The 18,967-nt window shown below is 41.0% G+C and overlaps 1 protein-coding gene and 1 long non-coding RNA gene across 4 annotated transcripts in view; one reads left to right on the plus strand and one right to left on the minus strand.

The window, feature by feature from the left end:
* Nucleotides 1-18,967, minus strand: part of CUX2 (cut like homeobox 2) — a 467,974-nt gene that overhangs the window by 303,492 nt on the left and 145,515 nt on the right. The window lies entirely within an intron of this gene.
* On the plus strand, nt 12,093-14,122 carry LOC130285197 (uncharacterized). Its single transcript, XR_008847286.1, has 3 exons — nt 12,093-12,223; nt 12,333-13,039; nt 13,805-14,122. It is a non-coding gene; the product is annotated as an uncharacterized LOC130285197 (long non-coding RNA).

Here is an 18,967-nt window from a genome sequence, read left to right on the forward strand (position 1 = left end):
AGGGAGAAAGGAAGTGCTGGAAGGCTCTAGGCTTTGGGCGGGTCTGCTGAGATAAAAGATGATAAAGCGCTATTACCGGGGGGGGGGGGGGGATTGGGAGTTTGTTTTCTGCCAGGAGGAGGGTGCTGCCACTCGTTGAGCTGGGTGCTACTGCCAGGGGGGGGGGCAATAGCAACCTTATCATCCATCAGCTGGCAGTAGCATCACCATCATCCAAGAGGATGGTGCTGCCGCTGGGTGATGGGGGTGCTACTGCCAGGAGAAAGCTAGTGCCGATGGATGATGAGGGTGCTACTGCCAGGGGGGCCAGTAGCACCCTCATCATCCATTGGCAGGATCATCCACGTGGCAGTAGCACCCCCATCATCCAGGAGGATGGTGCTGCTGCTGGAGGATTGGATGATGGGGGTGCTACTGTCGGGGGGGGGGGGGGGGGCTGTAGCACCTTCATCATCCATCGGCAGGATCATCCTCCTGGCAGTAGCACTCCCATCATCCAGGAGGATGATGCTGCCACTGGATGATGGGGGTGCTACTGCCAGGATGACCCTGCCAATGGATGATTAGGGTGCTATTGCCGGGGGGGGGGGGCAGTAGCACTCTCATCATCCATCGGCAGGATCATGCTCCTGGCAGTAGCACCCCCATCATCCAGGAGGAGGGTGCTGCTGCTGGATGATGGGGGTGCTACTGCCAGGGAGGCCAATAGCACCCTCATCATCCATTGGCAGGATCATCCAGGATCCATTGGCAGGATCATCCAGGCAGTAGCACCCCCATCATCCAGGAGGAGGGTGCTGCTGCTGGATGATGGGGGTGGCACTGCCAGGAGGATGATCCTGCCGATGGATGATGGAGGTGCTACTGCCAGGAGGGGCCAGTAGCACCCTCATCATCCATTGGCAGGATCATCCTGATGGCAGTAGCAGCCCCATCATCCAGGATGATGGTGCTGCCGCTGGATGATGGGGGTGCTACTGCCAGAGGGGCAGTAGCACCTTCATCATCCATCTGCAGATCATCCTCCTGGCAGTAGCTACTCCATCATCCAAGAGAATGGTGTTGCCGCTGGATGATGGGGGGGATACTGCCAGGGGGGCCAGTAGCACCCACATCATCCATCGGCAGGATCATCCTCCTGGCAGTAGCACCCCCATCATCCAGGAGGATATTGCTGCCACTGGATGATGGGGGTGCTACTGCCAAAAGGATGATCCTGTCAATGGATGATGAGGGTGTTACTGCCAGAGGGGGCCAGTAGCAACCTCATCATCCATCAGCAGGATCATCCTCCTGGCAGTTGCACCTTTGTCATCCAGAAGACATCACCTGTAATCACTGATATCATTGTGTATTCTCCTCACTATAGAGAAAATATCACCTAGAGCAGACCTGGGCATTGTACGGCCCTTTGATTGGCTCTGACCGGCCCGCGCTGACTGTCGGGCCGTACAATGCCCAGGTCTGACACCACCAGCCTGTGACAGGGAGAGCTCCGTGCGATGACAGGAAGAGATTGTACAGTGCTGGGGAGGGGGCGTGCACCTCCTGTCTCCTCTCTCCCCCTCCCCCGCCTTCTCTCTGCTGTGCAGTCTTACAACCCTCCATAGGGAGAGCAGGGAGGGGAGAGGAGGAAAGGTCGTGTATCCTGTCTCCCTCTGCTGCGCAGGGCTGGTGAGTGTCTGTGATTATATGTGTCTGTGTGTGATAATATGTGTCTGTGTTTATATGTGTCTGTGTATATATGGGTCTGTGTGTGATTATATGTGTCTGTGTCTGTGTTTATATGTGTCTGTGTATATATGGGTCTGTGTATGATTATATGTGTCTGTGTATGTGTCTGTGTTTATATGTGTCTGTGTCAGTGTGTGTGCGTGTGTGGGGGGGGGGGGCTGCCTAATGTGGGGGACAACTAATCTGGGGTACAACTATGCTGCCTTATCTGGGGGGCAACTATACTAATCTGGGGGACAACTATGCTCCTAATCTGGGGGACAACTATACTAATCTGGGGGACAACTATGCTCCTAATCTGGGGGACAACTATGTTTCTAATCTGGGGGACAACTATGCTCCTAATCTGGGGGACAACTATGCTCCTAATCTGGGGGACAACTATGCTCCTAATCTGGGGGACAACTATACTGATCTGGGGGACAACTATGCTCTTAATCTGGGGGACAACTATGCTCCTAATCTGGGGGACAAATATCTTGCCTAATCTGGCGGACAACTATGCTCCTAATCTGGGGGACAACTATGCTGCCTAATCAGGGGGGGGAAACTACCCGGCCCTCCACAATATATTTTTAGTTTCTCATGTGGCCCCATGGGAAAAATAATTGCCCACCCCTGACCTAGAGTCACTGATATTATTGTGTATTCTCCTCACTATAGAGAAGAGGTCACCTGTGGTCACTGATATCATTGTGTGTTCTCCACACTATAGAGAAGACATCACCTGTGGCCACTGATATCATTGTGTATTCTCCTCACTATAGAGAAAACATCACCTATAGTCGCTGATATTGTTGTGTATTCTCCTCACTATAGAGAAGATGTCACCTGTGGTCACTGTTATAATTGCGTATTCTCCTCACTATAGAGAAGACGTCACCTGTAATAACTGATATCATTGTGTATTCTCCTCAATATAGAGAAGACGTCACCTGTAGTCACTGACATTATTGTGTATTCTCCTCATTATAGAGAAGATGTCACCTGTAGTCACTGATATCATTGTGTATTCTCCTCACTATAGAGCAGATGTCACCTGTAGTCACTGATATCATTGTGTATTCTCATCACTATAAGGAAAACATCATCTGTGGTCACTGATATCATTGTGTATTCTGCTCACTATGCCCGATCAGAGCTGTAGTCATTAGTAAGTTCTGCAGTGATGATGGATGAAACAACTCCCAGCATACCCTTACCAGTACATAGATCATACTGGGAGCTGTTGTTTCCCAAGGTAAAAACTTATTTTGCGTTTTCCCCTTACTTGCCAATTGTATGTATGTAATATGTAGATCACACACAGAACCCAATTATTGAAAATTAACCAATGACCTAAATATTAATAAATAGCTCTGTGAAATAAAAAATCTATTGTACTGCACGCAATATTCCAAGTGAGGTCTCACCAGTGTTCTGCACAGCTGCATGAGCACTTTCCTCTCTACTGCTAATACCTCTACCTATACACTCAGGGGATTTTCCCCATCTACTGCTAATACCTCTTCCTATACCATATAAGCAATTCCCTCACTTTAGAGAAGCCGTAACCTGTAATCTCTGATATCATTGAGTATTCTACTCATCATAGAGAAGCAGTTACCTGTAATCACTGATATTATTGTGTATTCTCCTCACTATTGAGAAGACGTTACCTGTAATCACTGATATCATTGTTTATTCTCACTATAGAGAAGACATCACCTGTAATCTCTGATATCATTGTGCATTCTCCTCACTATAGAGAAAACGTCCCCTGTAGTCACTGATATCATTGTATATTCTCCACACTTTAGAGAAAATGTCACCTGTAGTCACTGATATCATTGTGTATTCTCATCACTATAGAGAAGACGTCACCTGTAATCACTGATATCATTGTGTATTCTCCTCACTATAGAGAAGACATCACCTGTAATCACTGATATCATTGTGTATTCTACTCACTATAGAGAAGACATCACCTGTAATCTCTGATATCATTGTGTATTCTCCTCATTATAGAGAAGACGTCACCTGTAATCACTGATATCATTGTGTATATTCCTCATTATAGAGAAGACGTCACCTGTAATCACTGATATCATTGTGCATTCTCCTCACTATAGAGAAGACGTCACCTGTAATCACTGATATGATAGTGTATTCTCCTCACTATAGAGAAGATGTCACCTATAGTCACTGATATCATTGTGTATTCTCCTCACTATAGAGAAGACATCACCTGTGGTCACTGATATCATTGTCTATTCTCCCCACTATAGAGAAAACATCACCTATAGTCACTAATATTATTGTGTATTCTCCTCACTATAGAGAAGATTTCCCCTGTAATCACTGATATCATTGTGTAATCTCCTCACTATAGAGAAGACGTCACCTATAGTCACTGATATAATTGTGTATTCTCCTCCCAATAAAGAAGACGTCCCCTGTAGTCACTGATATCATTGTGTATTCTCATCACTATAGAGAATACATCACCTTTAGTCACTGATATCATTGTGTATTCTCATCACTATAGAGAAGATGTCCCCTGTAATCACTGATATCCTTGTGTATTCTGCTCACTATGCCCCATCAGTGCTGTAGTAATAAGTTCTGCAGTGATGATGGATGAAACAACTCCCAGCATACCCTTACCAGTACATAGATCATACTGGGAGCTGTTGTTTCACATGGTAAAAACTTATTTAGCGCTTTCCCTTTACTTGCCAATTGTGTGTATGTAATATGTAGATCACACACAGAACCCAATTATTGAAAATAAACCAATGACCTAAATATTGATAAAGAGCTCTGTGAAGTGAAAAATCTATTGTACTTCACACAATACTCCAAGTGAGGTCTCACCAGTGTTCTGCACAGCGGCATAAGCACTTTCCTCTCCCTATGCACCTCCCTAATACCTCTCCCTATGCACTCATGAGTAGTTCCCCCCTCTACTGCTAATATCTCTTCCTATACACCTATAAGCAATTCCCTCTCTACTGCTTATACCTTTCAACATATTTCTTGATATATGGCTAAAAAAAATATTGCTTCAGGGGGGATGGGGTTGGGGGCTTGACACTATTTTCTACCACACCAAATAGCACCAGCCCTAGCAACGCCACTGAAAGGGGGTAAGTTTCAGATCTCCCATACGGGGCCCTTGGTTCTTTGCCAAAATATGCATGATGCGGCGGCTGACACGGCCCCTCAATACATTTCTATGGCAGAGGCGGAGGCTGCCAAATGCAGCGCTCCGGCTTTCCCATAGAGATGTATTGAGGGGGCGTGTCGGCTGCCGTGTCATGCGGTGTTTGGGGCCCCCTTGCCACTGACTACCGGGGCCCTGTATGGGAGATCGTGGGGGAAGGCCCAGTGGTTGGAATACTTATTCCAGAGTACTCCTTTAAGGAAAGAGCTGTAGGATAATTATTTTTATGTAAATCTCTGCTTATTCTTGCATAAATCCTACTCAGTGATTGATCATGTTTCTATATGCAGTCATTTACAGCTAGCTTTCAATCACTGATCAGGACCGCCCATTCAACTACTTGGCCTAAATTGATCAGAGAATTATAACTGTAGATAATAAATTATCCTGGAATTTTTCCACAAAACTATTAATGTCTACTTAGTGAATACAACGGTTCCTCAAGTTGAGAAGACTCAGGTTACTCAACTCAACATACAATGCCATAGACAGTCTGAATCCATGGCATATGTAAATGGCTAGCTGACCAGACCAATCAGAGTGGGTATTTCATTGCTACAATAACTGTGTTTCTGAAATGTATGCCCTCATTAGCTGCCTAGTAGCTCCTCCCTACAGTAGACTATAGTACTGCACTGCTCTTTACCTGTGACAGAACTTACTACTCTTTAGGACATCACATGGGGGTGGCTCAATTTTTTTTTCTGGTTTTACATGTTTACTGTAAAAGACTATGAAGAAGCTCCTGCCCTCTTTGTATTAAGCCATTTTTAGCTTCTAATAACAATTTCTATCTTTTATACACTGCTCAGTCATACTTCTGTGAAATCACACTGTCCACTCAGGAAGCAACACTGATTGACAAACAATTTCACATGCTGTTGTGCAAATTGAACAGATAAAAGGTGGAAATTATAGCCAATTAGCAAGACACCCCCAATAAAGGAGTGGTTTTGCAGGTGGTGACCACAGACCACTTCTTAGTTCCTATGCTTCCTGGCTGATGTTTTGGTCACTTTTGAATGCTGGCAGTGCTTTCACTCTAGTGGTAACATGAGACGGAGTCTACAACCCAGACAAGAGGCTCAGGTAGTGCAGCTCATCCAGGATGGAACATCAAATCGAGCTGTGGCAAGAAAGTTTGCTGTGTCTATCAGCATAGTGTCCAGAGCATTAAGCTGCTACCATGAGACAGGCCAGTACATCAGGAGACGTGAAGGAGGCCGTAGGAGAGCAATAATCCAGCAGCAGGATGGAGCAAGAGGAGCACTGCCAGAGCCCTTCAAAATGACCTCCAGCAGGCCACAAATTTGCATGTGTCCACTCAAACGGTCAGAAACAGACTCCATGAGGGTGGTATGAGGCCCGACATCCACGGGTGGGGGTTGTGCTTACAGCCCAACACCGTGCAGGACGTTTGGCATTTGCCAGAGAACATCAAGATTGGCAAATTCACCACTGGCGCCCTGTGCTCTTCACAGATTAAAGCAGGTTCACACTGAGCACACGTGACAGACATGAAAGAGTCTGGAGATGCCATGGAGAATGTTCTGCTGCCTGCTACATCCTCCAGCAAGACTGGTTTGGCGGCGGGTCAGTAATAGTGTGGGGTGGCATTTCTTTGGGGGACCGCACAGCCCTCCATGTGCTATTCAGAGGTAGCCTTACTGCCATTAGGTACCGAGATGAGATCCTCTGACCCCTTGCTAGACCTCATGTGGCTGGAGTGTGCAGTTCCTGCAAGAGGAAGGCTTTGATGCTATGTACTGGCCCGCCCATTCCCCAGACCTGAATCCAATTGAGCATATCTGGGACATCATGTCTCGCTCCATCCACCAATACCACGTTGCACCACAGACTGTCGAGGAGTTGGCGGATGCTTTAGTCCAGGTCTGGGAGGACATCCCTCAGGAGACCATCTGCCACCCATCAGGAGCATGCCCAGGCATTGTAGGGAGGTCATACGGACACGTGGAGGCCACACACACTACTGAGCCTCATTTTGACTTGTTTTAAGGACATTACATCAAAGTTGGATCAGCCTATAGTGTGGGTTTCCACTTTGATTTTGAGTGTGACTCCATATCCAGACCTCCATGGGTTCATAAATTTGATTTCCATTGATCATTTTTGGGTGATTTTGATGTCAGCACATTCAATGTAAAGACGAAAGTATTTCATATGATTTGTTCATTCATTCAGCTCTAGGATGTATTATCTTAGTTTTCCCCTTTATTTTTTTGAGCAGTGTATGTATATGCAACTTTTTATCTTAATTTTTTTAATTAAATTTGAGGGGTTTTGGAACCAATTACTAGTTTTTATCTCAAGATATAATCTTCATCCTACAATAGTAGTCCTGCAGCCAATTCATATTGTAACTCGAGGGACGACTGTGAACATATATATTAAGTGGGGATCCAAAATTTGGGCACCCCAGGTAAAAATTTGTATTAATGTGCATAAAGAAGCCAAGGAAAGATGGAAAAATCTCCAAAAGGCATCAAATTACAGATTAGACATTCTTATAATATGTCAACAAAATTTAGATTTTATTTTCATCATTTACATTTTCAAAATAACAGAAAACGAAAAAATTACGTCTGCAAAAGTTTGAGCACCCTGCAGAATTTATAGCATGCACTGCCCCCTTTGCAAAGCTGAGACCTGCCAGTGTCATGGATTGTTCTCAATCATCATCAGTGTTTGAACTTTGCAAAAATATATAGACAAGCCTGATGCATTTTGGAAACAAGTTCTGTGGACCGATGATGTTAAAATTGAACTTTTTGGCCGGAATGAGCAAAGGTACATTTGGAGAAGAAGGAGAACAGAATTTAATGAAAAGAACCTCTGTCCAACTGTTAAGCATGGGGGTGGATAAAAAATGCTTTGGGGTTGTATTGCAGCCAGTGGCACAGGGTATCTCATGAGTAGAAGGAAAAATTGATTCAATAAAATGATGTCAGCAAATTTTGGATGTTAACTTGATGCCATCTGTGAAAAAGCTGAAGTTAAAGAGAGGATGGCTTCTACAAATGGATAATGATCCTAAACACACCTCGAAATCCACGGGGGATTACATCAAGAGGCGTAAACTGAAGGTTTTGCCATGGCCTTCACAATCTCCTGACCTCAACGTAATTGAAAATCTATGGATAGACCTTAAAAGACCAGTGCATGACCGACAGCTAAGAAATCTCAAAGAACTGGAAGACTTTTGTAAGGAAGAATGGGCAAAGATCCTCAAACAAAAATTGAGAGACCCTTGGCTGGCTACAAAAAGCATTTACAAGCTGTGATACTTGCCAAAGGGGCAGTATAAGATATTAATCTGCAGGGTGCCCAAACTTTTGCAGATGCCATTTTTTTGTTTTCTGTTATTTTGAAAGTGTAAATGGTGGAAATAAAATCTAACTTTTGTTGACATGTTATAAGAATGTCTAATCTGTAATTTGATGCCTTTTGGAGATTTTACCATCTTTCCTTTGCTTCTTTATGCACATTAATAAAAATTTTTACCTGGGGTGCCCAAACTTTTGATCCCCACTGTCTATATACAGGGTGGGCCATTTATATGGATACACCTTAATAAAATGGGAATGGTTGGTGATATTAACTTCCTGTTTGTGGCACATTAGTATACATGAGAAGGGAAACTTTTCAAGAAAGGTTGTGACCATGGCGGCCATTTTGAATCCAACTTTTGTTTTTTCAATAGGAAGAGAGTCATGTGACACATCAAACTTATTGGGAATTTCACAAGAAAAACAATGATGTGCTTGGTTTTAATGTAACTATATTCTTTCATGAGTTATTTACAAGTTTCTGACCACTTATAAAATGTGTTCAATGTGATGCCCATTGTGCTGGACTGTTAATGCAACCCTCTTCTCCCACTCTTCACACACTGATAGTAACACCACAGTAGAAATGCTAGCACAGACTTCCAGTATCCGTAGTTTCAGCTGCTGCACATTTTGTATAAGATAAAAGTCTAAGGGGGTCAGATCCGGAGACCTTGGGGGCCATTCAACTGGCCCACAACGACCAATCCACTTTCCAGGAAACTGTTCATCTAGGAATGCTTGGACCTGACACCCATAATGTGGAGGTGCACCATCTTGCTGGAAAAACTCAGGGAACGTGCCAGCTTCAGTGCATGAAGAGGGAAACACATCATCATGAAGCAATTTTGCATATCCAGTGGCCTTGAGGTTTCCATTGATGAAGAATGGCCCCACTATCTTTGTACCCCATATACCACACCATACCATCAATTTTTGTGTTCCAAGAGTCTTGGAGGGATCTATCCAATGTGGATTAGTGTCAGACCAATAGCGGTGGTTTTGTTTGTTATCTTCACCATTCACATAAAAGTTTGCCTCATCACTGAACAAAATCTTCTGCGTAAACTGAGGGTCCTGTTCCAATTTTAGTTTTGCCCATTCTGCAGCACCTGAAACTATGGATAATGGAAGCCTGTGCTAGCATTTCTCCTGCAGTGTTGCTATCAGTGTGTGAAGAGTGGGAGAAGAGGGTTGCATTGACAATCCAACACAATGGGCAGCACATTGAACACATTTTATAAGTGGTCAGAAACTTGTAAATAACTCATGAAAGAATAAAGTTCCGTTAAAACCAAGCAAATCATTGTTTTTCTTGTGAAATTCCCAATAAGTTTGATATGTCACATGAGCCTCTTCCTATTGAAAAAACAAAAGTTGGATTCAAAATGGCCGACTTCAAAATGGCCACCATGGTCACCACCCATCATGAAAAGTTTTCCCTCTCACATATACTAATGTGCCACAAACAGGAAGTTAATATCACCAACCATATAAATGGCCCACCCTGTATGTATATATTTATATATATATATATATATATATATATATATTTAAACGTGGTATGAGTGGCACAAGTCCAATCCGGGTGCTCAGCAGGCTCAGAGACCTGTTCCACGAACTCCAATAACAGCACAAGAAGAGCAAACAGTGGCACTCCCGTGATCCAATGAAAATGGTTATTTTTATTCACACATCCATCAATACATAGATGTAACATTTCAACCCACACAATGAGGTCTTTTTCCAGCATTGCTTGTAAAAGACATCATTGTGTGGATTGAAACCTTGCACCTTATGTATTGATGGATGTGTGAATAAAAATAACCTTTTTAATTCTTCTGCTGTTACATATAATATAAATATATATATACTTACATATATATATATATATAGTGGAAATAATATTCACAAAGTACGTTTAGTCTTGCTTCTCATGGCCATCACACTGGATTATTAATTGCTGCCGTAAGCTGTAGGTTTGCAATAACATCTTATTATTATTTGTTGCCACTAATGCAAAGCTACAACTGTTCCCAATGAGCAATTTTCACATTGCATTACTGCGAATGTAAAAGCATTATAAAAGTGACAAGCTATGACAGAGAATGGTTAATGCAACATGATGGGGGGAATACCGATTTGCTGCCTGTTGTATATCAGCTTAAATCTCAGCTGTGAACAGCACCGAACAGCAGGGGACAATAATACTTTGCATATTTCGTTTTAGGGAAATGGGCCCGATTACTGATAAAGCTCTTTAATGCTTCAGGGAACATTAGGTTTTTGCCTTTAAAATTCTAAATTGCATAAAAATATTTACCTAGTTTGCCAATAGAGAATACATTTAATGAAGTTTATTTTTATATATAGCAGTATAAAAAGAATTTAGTGGGTTTTTGGAATACCAAAAGTGTCACTGTCATCACAGGATAATGTTCCCAGACTCCATGCTTCACAAGACATTTTTTCTCTCCAAATTGGCCCTCATTTACTAAAAGTGGAGTGTTTATTGTGGAGTGTTTTCAATATCACTCCTTTTTTTGTTCAGGCTTATTTACTAATCTGTCGCACATGTCGGTTATTTTTCTGTCGCAGTTTTTTTGTGTCGCACTTAATAATTGTGTCGCACAAACTCAGAGTGTTTCCAAGTAGCTTAACCCCTTAAGGACTCAGGGTTTTTCCCTTTTTGCACTTTCGTTTTTTCCTCCTTACCTTTTAAAAATCATAACCCTTTCAATTTTCCACCTAAAAATCCATATTATGGCTTATTTTTTGCATCACCAATTCTACTTTGCAGTGACATTAGTCATTTTACCCAAAAATGCACGGCGAAACGGAAAAAAAAATCATTGTGCGACAAAATTGAAGAAAAAACACAATTTTGTAACTTTTGGGGGCTTCCGTTTCTACGCAGTGCATATTTCGGTAAAAATTACACCTTATCATTATTCTGTAGGTCCATACGATTAAAATGAAACCCTACTTATACAGGTTTGATTTTTTCGTACTTCTGGAAAAAATGATAACTACATGCAGGAAAATGTATACGTTTAAAATTGTCATCTTCTGACCCCTATAACTTTTTTATTTTTCCACGTACAGGGCGGTATGAGGGCTCATTTTTTGCGCTGTGATCTGAAGTTTTTATCAGTATGATTTTTGTTTTGATCGGACTTTTTGATCACTTTTTAATGGTATAAAAAGTGACCAAAATACGCTTTTTTGGACTTTGGAATTTTTTGGCGTGTACGCCATTGACCGTGCGGTTTAATTAATGATATATTTTTATAGTTCGGACATTTATGCACGCGGCGATACCACATATGTTTATTTTTATTTACACTGTTTTATTTTTTTTATGGGAAAAGGAGGGTGATTCAAACTTTTATTAGGGAAGGGGTTAAATGATCTTTATTAACACTTTTTTTTTTTACTTTTTTTTGCAGTGTTATAGGTCCCATAGGGACCTATAACACTGCACACACTGATCTACTATGCTGATCACTGGCATCCTGCGTCGTTAAAGGGTTAAAAACCGGTAAGATTTGGATACTTGACAGAAGAGCTAATTTAAGGGAAAACACAAGTCTTAATCTAAAAAAAAAAAAAGGGCACAAACACATTCACATTTGCAATCACACTATGTAAAACACTATTTGAATATATATATATATATATATAGAGAGAGAGAGAGAGAGAGAGAGAGAGAGAGAGATTTATCAAAACCTGTCCAGAGGAAAAGTTGCCCAGTTGCCCATAGCAACCAATCAGATTGCTTCTTTCATTTTTAACAAGGCCTCTGCAAAGAGAAAGAAGCAATCTGATTGGTTGATATGGGCAACTGGGCAACTTTTCCTCTGGACAGCTTTGGAAAAATCTCCGTCAGAGAGAGAGAGACACAGAAAATAAGATATCCACAACATCAAGGCTGTAGGTATGTGTGTGGGGTTTTAGGTAACACAAACCAGGAAAAAAAAAGGATAACATGTTTTGAATGTGAGAACACTTTGACCTGACTCGTTGTCCATTTTGGAATATTACAGCAAGTTGATTTGTTACCGAGCCCAATTTGTGTAGCTGTTGAACAACATGACAATGCTAGGAGGAGACGTAGAAGACCACATAGATGGCAGCGGCACTTTGGTCCATGATTAACTTTGGATAATTTCTTAGAAGAGGAGGTTCATCGTTCTTTCCGTTCAAATAAGCCAGCCATTTTGGAGCTTATGCAGCAAATAGGAGAACAAATTGAGCCACAAACACAACGCTCACATGCCGTTACAGGACTAACCAAACTACTTTCAGTACTATATTTTTTAAGCACTGGAATATATCAACATTGTTTGAACTCCAGATTTGGCATAAGTCAACCTTCTTTTTCCAGAATCCTAGGTCAGGTGCTGCAAAGTATGCTGCGAGTGGGCGCATCATTACATCACGTTCCCTGAAACACCACAGGAACTTCAAAGTTAGAAAGAGGCCATTTTCAGAATTGCAGGCATGCCCAATATTGTTGATTTGATCGATTGCACGCATGTGGCACTAATACCACCAGCAAGATCCGAAAGAGCATATCGCAATAGAAAAATGTATCGGACCATTAATGTACAAATAGTCGTGGGTCCATACATGAATATTATCGATATAGTTCCCAACTACCCTGGATCATGCCATCATGCTTTTATCCTACGAAATACGGAGATTTATTCGAGATTTGAAAGAGACGTGTATTGAGATTCATGTATCTTAGGTAAGGGTGTAGTATTGTGTTAAGATTTTAAAAATGCTATTTTTGCAAAGAGAATTTAGCCTTATTATTCATGAACATTAAAGGGGTACTCCGGTGGAATCCTTTTTTTTTTTTTTTTTTTTAAATCAACTGGTGCCAGAAAGTTGAACAGATTTGTAAATTACTTCTATTAAAAAATCTTAATCCTTCCAGTGCTTCTTAGCTGCTGAGGAAATTCTTTTCTTTTTGGAACACAGCGTTCTTTGCTGACAACATGAGCACAGTGCTCTCTGCTGACATCTCTGTCCATTTTAGGAACTGTCCAGAGCACCATATGTTTGCTATGGGTATTTTCTCCTACTTTGGACAGTTCTTAAAATGGACAGAGATGTTAGCAGAGAGCACTGTGCTCGTGATTCAGCAGAGAGCTCTGTGTTTCAAAAAGAAAAGAATTTCCTATGTATTATTCAGCAGCTAATAAGTACTGAAAGGATTAAGATTTTTTAATAGAAGTAATTTACAAATCTGTTTAACTTTCTGGCACCTGTTGATTTATAAAAAAAAAAAAAAGTTTTCCACAAGAGTACCCCTTTAAAGTAACATACATTTGTAGAACTATCCACTATCCTTTGCAAAATGTAAAATTTTGTACAGTAGACATCTTACATTTCATTTTAGAGTAGTACACTTCTTGAGTCCTATGCTTTTGTTAAAATGAATTTTGATTATCCACTTTTGCTAAATGTTTCATGTTGGTAGAACTAATGTTGTCTGTTTCTAAACCAGGTGACAATGGATACCAGCTTTGTCGCTGGCTACTAACGCCATATTTGAATCCACAATCTAGAGCAGAAGAACGCTTTAATCGGTCACATAAAAGAACAAGATCCATGATCGAGCGGACAATTGGGCTACTGAAAAGCAGATTTCGATGTCTGGACATCACAGGGGGTGCTTTGTTATATAAATTAAGCTTTGTTATGAAATTATAATCGTATGCAGTATTCTCCATAATATTGCCCAAAAACATAACCTGCCTGATGATGTTGCCGATGATTTAAAGGGGTACTCCCGTGGAAACCTTTTTATTTTTTTATTTTTTTTTAAATCAACTGGTGCCAGAAAGTTAAACAGATTTGTAAATCACTTCTATTAAAAAATCTTAATCCTTCCAGTACTTTTTAGGGGCTGTATACTAAAGAGAAATCCAAAAAAGAAATGCATTTCCTCTGATGCCATGACCACAGTGCTCTCTGCTGACCTCTGCTGTCCATTTTAGGAACTGTCCAGAGCAGGAGAAAATCCCCATAGCAAACATATGCTGCTCTGGACAGTTCCTAAAATGGACAGCAGAGGTCAGCAAAGAGCACTGTGGTCATGACATCAGAGGAAATGCATTTCTTTGTCGTATTTCTCTTTAGTATACAGCCCTAAAAAGTACTGGAAGGATTTAGATTTTTTTAATAGAAGTGATTTACAAATCTGTTTAACTTTCTGGCACCAGTTGATTTACAAAAAAAAAAGTTTTCCACGGGAGTACCCCTTTAAGAGAAGAAATTGGTGCAACCCCTGCAAATGAAGAGGTTGACCAAGCTTCTCAAGCTGTGTGACAACACGTAACCTTAACTTTTTTTGGACATTAAAAGACCATAAATAAATAAAAAGGGTTTGGACTAGTTTGTTTATAAACAAAGCATTAAATACTTTATTCATAAAAGTGTTTAACTGTACAAAAGGTTTTCAGGTTATAAACCAAGTTACTTTCACACAAAACATATTGGTAAACAGTCCCTTGTTAGAAATCACTCCATTTTTTGGAATTTCACTCGGCCTCTTGGCTGTCGGTTAAACGCCCGTTTTTGCATAAAACATGCCGATTTCAGAGAGAAAAAAACCACTCCGAGTGGTTTCTAAAGTGTTGGTTGTGCGGCGTAAAATTTGGTCGCATAGTCGCACAGACATTGCGAATTTAGGCAAATTTTGGCGAAATAACCGAGAAAAAGAGTCGGTTGGACTTTAGTAAATGAGGGCCATTATGTTTTCAATGTGCTTTAAGATAATATTAAAATGTTCAACCTAAAACCTTCAAACAAAGTGCATTCAACAGGATTTTTTACTAGTCAACAATCTTTGGCACATGAAGGTTTGAATAGTATATTTTATAAGATATTCATGTTATTTTTAAATGTTATTTTTACAAGTAAGTGTTCACCTGGATTAAATGATACTGGATATATCCTTTAGCTCGAGACATATTATATTACAAACATGCATCTTCTTATATTTGCTTCTACATGAAGTTTATTTTTTATTTTATTTTTATATTCCAGTGACAACACCACATCTACTGTACTGTGCACAAGTTTTAGGTAGGTGTGGAAATTTTTTAAAACAGAAGTGTTAGTAGTTTTTTTTATCAATTAACTAAATGCAAAGTGAATGAACAGAAGAGAACTCTAAATGAAGTCAATATTTGTTGTGATCGCACTTCAAAACAGCATTCGTTCTTCTAGGTATAAGAGCACACAGTTTTTGAAGTGACTTGGTAGGGAGGTTTATTCAAGCATCTTGGGGAACTAACTGTAGATCTTTTGTAGATGTAGACCTGCTCTAATCCTTTTGCCTCTTCATGTAATCCCACATTTGATTAGGGCACTGTGGGGACCACACATGTGTCCTGTCAGGTAAACATTGCTTCAGGTGCCCATGATAGGCCCTGCTACTCAGGTGATACTTTAATATTTGTTTTGAACTTTGCCTGTTAATTTATGTTGTTTCGCCCTGTACCTTTAAGAAATGTACAGGATATCTGTAAGGTGTAGAGTACCCATGTGACCCTGATTGCCCAATGGGAGACCCCCTAGCAAGGCCATATATAGTGTAAGGGGGAGGAGCTATTCAGTTTAGTTTAGAGTTCTGTTGATAGTTGTTGGAGAATGTGTGTTCAGCTGTGTGTAGAGCTCAGTTTGAGCTGCAGTGTGGAGAAGAGACAGCAGGAGTGTGTGGTGGATCTAAGGGAAGCCTAATGTAAATCTTCAAGCATGCGACCACATCATTCTTCAAGTGTTCCCCACCCAGGAGGATTCAGAAATTCCTAATTGTGAGCATAATACCTGGTGAGTTGACAGGCCACACAGAGATAGTTCATACCCTGGTGGTGTTGCGTTAATTGTTCACTGAGAACTCTCGTCATCGTTGGAGGTCTCAGCATTAAGCCTAAAGTCCCAAGCACAATACTACAAGTCACAGCAAGTCTACAGGGCTCCCAAGGGTTACTCTGAATCTCCTCTACACTAATGCTGTGATGATTGTAACATCTACTCCTGCCTCTGTAAAGACAGTTATCCGTAACCTGGCATTGGTGTATTTATTATCCGGTGCTTGGCCCAGGAGAAGCTGTCCTATCCTTGGACCTTGTAGGTTAATGGTGCCCTGGTGTTATGCAGTGATACATCTAACCACCCCGAGCCACAATCTTGCACCACACACAGAAGCACTAGTGTGCCATAACAAATGTTGTTAAGATTAGGGTACTGTGGGGATCACACGATAGTGTTGAGATCAGGGCACTGTTGAGACCATATCATCACTTCAAGGATTACTAGTTCTTCCTTACGCTGTAGACAGTTCTTAATGACATCAACTTCACGTTTGGGGTCATTGCTATGTTGTTGAAAAAATTTAGAGACAATCAGATTCCTTCCTGATGGTATTTCATTATGAATACATATCTGCCTGTTTCTCAGCGTTGAAGACACCATTAATCCTGGCCAATTTTACAACTCCATTTGCTGAATTGCAGCCCCAAACTTGAAAGAGCACCTGTGGCCATTTTTCTACACCCCAGTTTCTGAGTCACTTGTTTCCACATGAAAGGTATGTCTTTTTGGCCACTATTCTTCCGAGAAGAGCAGTTCTGGACCTGGGTCTGAGCAGATAGCACCGTTGGACGTCTTCCTTTTTCCAAGGAAAGAAAGCATGATCTGTCTTCTATTTTCTGCAGTAAGTTTCCTTGGTCAACCACTGTGTCTACAGTCCTTTAACAGAAAGCATCTTGAAACCCCAGTATGCTTTAAATCTTTACCTGGGAGAAATCTTGCTAATGCAGTATAACTACCTTGTGTCTTGTTGCTGTGCTCAAGTTTGCCATAGTGCATGACTTGACACTGATAATATCTTCCAAAGTCTTAGCTTTGTAGCAGAGTTTGTCTGTTCCTCGTCCAGTTTTAAGCTTCCTACACAGCTTTTTCTGTTACGGTTAATAACCATGTTTCAGCCTAAATAGGGTGTTTCGACATAATTCTCATACACCCGTCTATATTTCTACATTTAAATATAAGTCCCTGACTGTGTGCAAGTGTATCTAGACAAAATGATATTGCTTTGAAGGCAAATGTTGCTTTGAATTTTGTTAATTCATGAACATAAACTATTTAAACTTCAACCTTGCAGCATTTTCCCCAGACCTGCTGACAACTTTTGCACAGTACTGTATGTCTTTACAAAAAAAATTTGTATTGTAGGAGTTAGAGAAACTTAACTTCTTTTACTAAAATGGTAAACTAGGAATTATATTTAAGACAATAACAGGTGCTCTAACAATGTCACTTGTTAACAGGGATGTGCACACATAAGAGCAAAACGGGGCTTGAGCCCCTGACCCTTTTCGGCACCTGTCCCTCTAGTGCCCTCACAAAAGGATCTGCAATTCTTGTATATTATAGTATGCAAGCATATATTTGTGTGGTGCCCATCTCCTCAGTGTAAGAACTAGGACTGTGTGGAGATTCCTGCATGGAGTGGGTGCTGAGTGATGGGTGCCTGCTGATTGGAGCTGGGTGATGGGTGCTGGGTGAAGCTGGGAACAGTACACAGTCTGTCATATAAAGGTCAAAACAGGGCATATAGGGGAGATTTATCAAAATCTTTGCAGACGAAAAGCCCTCTGCAAAATGAAAGAAGCGATTGGTTGCTATAGACAACTGCACCTCTCTTCCTTCAAAAAGGTTTTGATAAATCTCCTCTATAATACAGTGTATTATAGTGCATCTGTCACATGTTTTATGTAAATAAAACCGGCTGCACTTGGCTTCATTTTACAAAAACACCCACATTTACGGGGGCTAGGAATGTCAAAGAGGCCGGTCCCTCCCGGAGGTCCACTATGTCTCTGGGCTGCAGCACCTCTCCCCTGTGATGTCACTCCCGCTTTCTGCAGAGCATACCCATTGAGTCTAACAGAAATGTTTTAAATTATGAGAAGTGCCCTCTTTTTACTTGAGCCCCTGCCCTCCAATATGTTTGTGCATGTCCCTGCTTGTTACATGTGAAACTAGCATATCGGAATATGTAACTGTCAACAAAAGCCATTAATATTGTCATTGAAAGTCATGGGTATTGGATAACAGTGTAACTTTTTTAATGCAGTTTAAGATTTAATACATTAAAGAGTTTCTGTTATATATTTATAAGCACAAATGTAATTTGGCGGTATGTAAAGCCACTATATATAACATGTGTCGCTGAGCTGTATTTAGGATGTCCAGTAATAAAACATTTTGCAGTAGTTGGATGCCAACTTCTTCCTGGCAGACAGCACCACTGTTTGTCCAACACTACCAAATGTTTTGTAACAGAAGAATGATTTGGCGGCAGAACTGCATTATCAGACTTCCCATAGCTGTCCCAAATTACTGGAGCTGCCATTTACCAAATTACACTTAATCATAAGGATTTGGAACCTGTGAACCACAAATGGCTGTTTGCTTTCAATGTGACAGATTCCTGTCCAGTCAGTTTAATTACAGTGTTAAGCTGGCACCGCCATAGAACACAAGGGGAGCCGAAATCTTCCGATGATGTTAAAAGCATGAAATGACATAATCATGGAGATTTAACCTGTTAAAATCAGACACTTTTTTTCTCAGATGCCTATTAGAAATAGTCTTT

The sequence above is a fragment of the Hyla sarda genome, chromosome 1, assembly GCF_029499605.1.
Source record: "Hyla sarda isolate aHylSar1 chromosome 1, aHylSar1.hap1, whole genome shotgun sequence".
Taxonomy (NCBI): Eukaryota; Metazoa; Chordata; class Amphibia; order Anura; family Hylidae; genus Hyla; species Hyla sarda.